The sequence below is a fragment of the Peromyscus eremicus genome, chromosome 6 (genome assembly GCF_949786415.1).
Source record: "Peromyscus eremicus chromosome 6, PerEre_H2_v1, whole genome shotgun sequence".
Classification (NCBI taxonomy): domain Eukaryota; kingdom Metazoa; phylum Chordata; class Mammalia; order Rodentia; family Cricetidae; genus Peromyscus; species Peromyscus eremicus.
Window position 1 is genome coordinate 103,025,397 of NC_081421.1, and position 4,412 is coordinate 103,029,808.

Consider the following 4,412-nt stretch of genomic DNA (forward strand, 5'->3'; position numbering starts at 1 on the left):
ACCTGGCATACATCACAACATGCTGAGTCAACAACAGGAAGAAAGGAGGAGACAGAAGGGTAGATAAAAAGAAAGGAAGGTAATGAAAAGAGAGAATATTTGCAAGCCATTGAAGAGTAAGTTAAGATGGTCTACAAATGAATGGCAGAGAAACCACTAACAGCAAAAGAAGAAGCACATAGAATGTACTTGAAATTAATGAGGTAAAATATCCTTAATTTCTACATTGAGTGAGACATCCAGAGACAAGAGAGACAAAATTTGAGAACCATACCAAGAATATATCATCCTCAGAATCTCACCGAATGAATTTATATCATTTGTAATTTTCAAAAAGTAATCTGAGCCCAGGAGGAAGGGTTAAAGCAAGTGTTAACAATAAGAAAGGCATTTGCAGTCAGGGGGAATTTGTTTTTTGACACATGGGTAACTCTAAACAAACATGAGCAGATTGCGATGACACACTGATGTAATGATGTAATGATGTGCAATTCTGCAGTTCCAAGTCGGTGTCATATTTAAATACTAGGCAATGAAAGGAAGTATAACCATTCTAAGATACTTTTACTAACCAAGAAAGACAATTTGGTGATACAGCTAACAAAATCCACACTATGAGCTTCTGTGGGACTGTGCCACTCATATGGGTTCCCTATTCCACCAGTCATTGAGTATGATTGGGAGGAGTTGAAGGGGGAGAGAGGGAGGAAATCATGTAAATATAATACTCAAGTAAGAAATTTAAAAATTAATTAATTAAAATTAAAAACATCGTGCTTGTTTTGGCAGCATGTATACTAAAATTGGAACAATGCAGAGAAGATTAGCATGGCCATTGCACAAGGATGACATGCAAACTTGTGAAGTGTTCCATAATTTTTTATCAACTAAGCAAGGCATATATGGGCTCACAGAGACTAAAGCAACAAGCACAGGGCCTCTATGGGAATATACTAGGTCTTCTGCAAATGTAGCTATTGGTTTAGTATTTTTATGGGACTTGAGACTGTGAGAATGAGTGGGTCTCTAATTCTTGTGCCTGCTCTTGGGACTGTTTTCCTCCTGTGGCCTTCCATGCCCAACTTCAATATGATAGTTTTTGCTTCATATTATTATATTTTATTTTGTCATTTTTGGTTTCTATCTCTTAGACAATAAGAAACAGAAAGAAAGTGGATCTGGAGGGGAGAGGAAGTGGAGAGAAACTGTGAAGAATAGAGGGAGGGGAAACTGTAATCAGGTTATATTGCATGAGAAAATACATTTTCAATAAAAAAGAAAAAAATAATGAACTACTGAGTTCATTTAATGTTGCTCCTATGTACATGTGTTTTAGGGCTGAACACTAGGGATCGGTTAACAGATGGGGGGGCTCATCTCTGGGAAAAAAATCTGGTTCTCCCTTTCTCAGCTGTCATTGATTGTCTGTAGCTCTTTATTTAGGGGTAAACCTTTTGAAATTGTCCTCATTCACATTGGCATGTTGACTGGAATTGTCACTGTGTAGGTCTTGTTTAGACAACTCTGATGTTGTTGGGATTTCACTAGCGCAGCTTCCCTGTCATGTCTAGAAGACACTGTCTTACAAGAGCTGTCCTGGTTCTCTGGCTCCTACAACCTTTCCATCTTCTCTTCTTTGACTTTCCCTGAACTCTAGGGGTAGGGATTGTGTTGTAGATGTATCAGTTGTGCTATTTTATGTTCTGTTTCCTCAGATAAACAAAACAAAAGACAAAAGAGGGTAAGAATGGGTAGCCGTTTTCAATACAAGCAACTTTCAGGATGGAGTTCACTTTAAAAAGAAAATTCCCTTGATTGGCCTTAAGCTGGGTCCATTTCTCATTTAATAATAAAGAAATCACACACGCACGTTCCACTTTCATTTCTCCGTTATCTGCCGCTGTTTTGTGAACGGGCTGTGATCCTGCTCTGTGGCCTGGTGTTGGTGATGGATAACTGTTAGCTGTGCAGCCGCTTGACACACTTCACTGCGGTTAGCTGTGGTTATTTCAACGCCGTGTAGCAGAACTGTCTCTAAAACCACCTCTTTATTCAGCCCTGAGGATGGATTGCCCGCGGATCGCCCATGGGAGGCCTTTTTAGGAGGCCCTTGGCACCAGCTGTGGCAGTCCTGGCTCCGGTTCTGAAGGGTGTTTGGTGCCAGATGAAATGATCCCATCGGGCTCTTTGATCTGATCCCACTTGGTCAGCTGGGAAGGCGAGCTTTCTCCCGCTCCCTTCTTCTGCAGCTCCAGGTTGGCTGAGGGCCCTCTACTGTGGTGGTGTCTTCTCACTCCGTGGGGTGCTTGCTCTCCTCAGCTGCTTGCACTGACGTGGGCCCTTGTTCTGGCACTCTCATTGATCTATGCTGCCCAGTGCTGGCCCGACTGCATTGGTTTTTGTTTCTCTACAATGTTGTTAAGTTTCTTTGCCCCTGGCAAGCTCCTGAATTCCCCAGCAAGCTTGAGGTGTAATCACATTTCAACTGCTGTTCTGATATGAGGCACCAATTAAATGGAGATGAAAAGGTAGAAGTGGGTTCAGAGACGGGAGAGCTCAAGCCAATGTGCATTCCTCCGTGGACCATGTAGCGAGAAGATGACAGGCCCACTGAGGTTTGGATGTTAGGCTGAAGTCTGGAGTGGGTGAGGAGATTTGCTTTTAGTATGTGTGGTTGCAGTCAGTGTGAGCTTTAAGCTTGAAGTTGGGAGAAGCTGCTTGTAACGGCTCATGAAGAAGCTGCTGAAAGCCCCCCATAAACACGGGAAGTTAATGTGCATTGCTACAAGAATACCAGAACAGAAAAAGGATCAGTGAAGCAGGATGTGAGGAAAACTTTCCCCACCCGCTCCTGAAAGCAACAGCCTTTCTTTCTCACCTCACCAGAACACTATATAGTAGTGCAAATCCATTTGTTTTATACAACACTTGCACTACAATCCAGGCTGGCGAATGCTTATGGTCTTATAACTGTATTTAATTACATAGGAAACCAAAGGTCTCCATGTTGTAGATCTACTGAGCTGGCAGAGCATCTAAGCAGGGCAAAAATGCCAACAAGTGACCTTGGAAATGAGTTATTAGAGATGATTTCCATCCACCTATTTTATGATTTTTCTTACCAGCACTTATCATAACACACACACACACACACACACACACACACACACACACACACACACACGTCTGAGAAAGCAATTGTGAACATTTGTGCCTGTATTTACCTTTGTAAAGCCACCAGCTGTTTGAAGTCAGTAGGGGCATCCTGGAGAGAGTGGGCTAATGAAAGGCAAAATTCCATTTTTTTCAAAATAAATTAAGAAGATATTATGGAAAGCAGAAAGGACTCAAAGCTATGTACTTGTTAAAAAGCAATAATGAAAACAGACACACACACACACAAACACACACATATCTGGGTACATGTCAGTTTTCAAAGGACTCTTCATAGCCTTGTAGATGTGTATCAATACCAATCAAAACAAATGATCTGAACACACCACTCAAAAATCTAGAAAAAGAACAATATAGTGAATCTAAAGAAAGCACAAAGGAGTTAATGTAGATAAAAGTGGAAATCAATAGTTAAAACTGAAAAATAGCTCTGCAGTCATTTCAAGCTCCTTGACTAATATCAAAACAGTGAAAATGTTACATAAGAAAACGTAGCTGGAGTTTTCTCTTCAGGTCCTACCCATCCCCGGCAGTTCCTTAGCCCACTTATAAAATAAACATACAGACGCTTATACTATTTACAAACTGTATGGCCGTGGCAGGCTTCTTGCTAACTGTTCTTATATCTTAAATTAACCCATTTCTATAAATCTATACCTTGCCACGTGACTCGTGGCTTGCCGGCATCTTCACATGCTGCTTGTCATGGCGGCGGCTGGCAGTGTCTCCCTCCTCAGCCTTCCACTTCCGAGAATTCTCTTCTCTGCTTGTCCAGCCTATACTTCCTGCCTGGCCACTGGCCAATCAGCGTTTTATTTATACAGAGTGATATCCAAAAAAAAAGAGGGACATGAGATAAAAAGCAAGACATATTTAAAAATTAAAAGGAGAACCCCACCCAAATAATTTAATAAGTTCTATTTTCCTGTCTCTCTACCAATAGATTTTAAAACCTCGATTAGAAGCAGATAATGAAGAGAGATGGCTCAGGAGTTAAGAGAACTTGCTGCTTCTGCAGAGGACCAAAGTTTAGTTCCCAGTACTCACAGGGCAGCTCACAATTTGCAGTAACCCAATTCCAGGGGATCCGATGCCCTCTTCTGGCCTTCCCAGGCATGGCATATATATGGTGCACAGACTTACAGGCAGGCAAGACACCCATACACATAAGATATAATAATAAAAACATACTTAAACATGATTAATGAAGAAAATTAACTTACTACAAATGACTTTGA

At 41.2% G+C, this 4,412-nt stretch overlaps 1 non-coding gene across 1 annotated transcript; it reads left to right on the top strand.

Annotated features, from left to right (window-relative positions):
- Positions 1–773: 773 nt before the first annotated feature.
- Positions 774–880, top strand: LOC131913887 (U6 spliceosomal RNA). The gene has a single exon (XR_009379967.1). It is a non-coding gene; the product is annotated as a U6 spliceosomal RNA (small nuclear RNA).
- Positions 881–4,412: the final 3,532 nt, after the last annotated feature.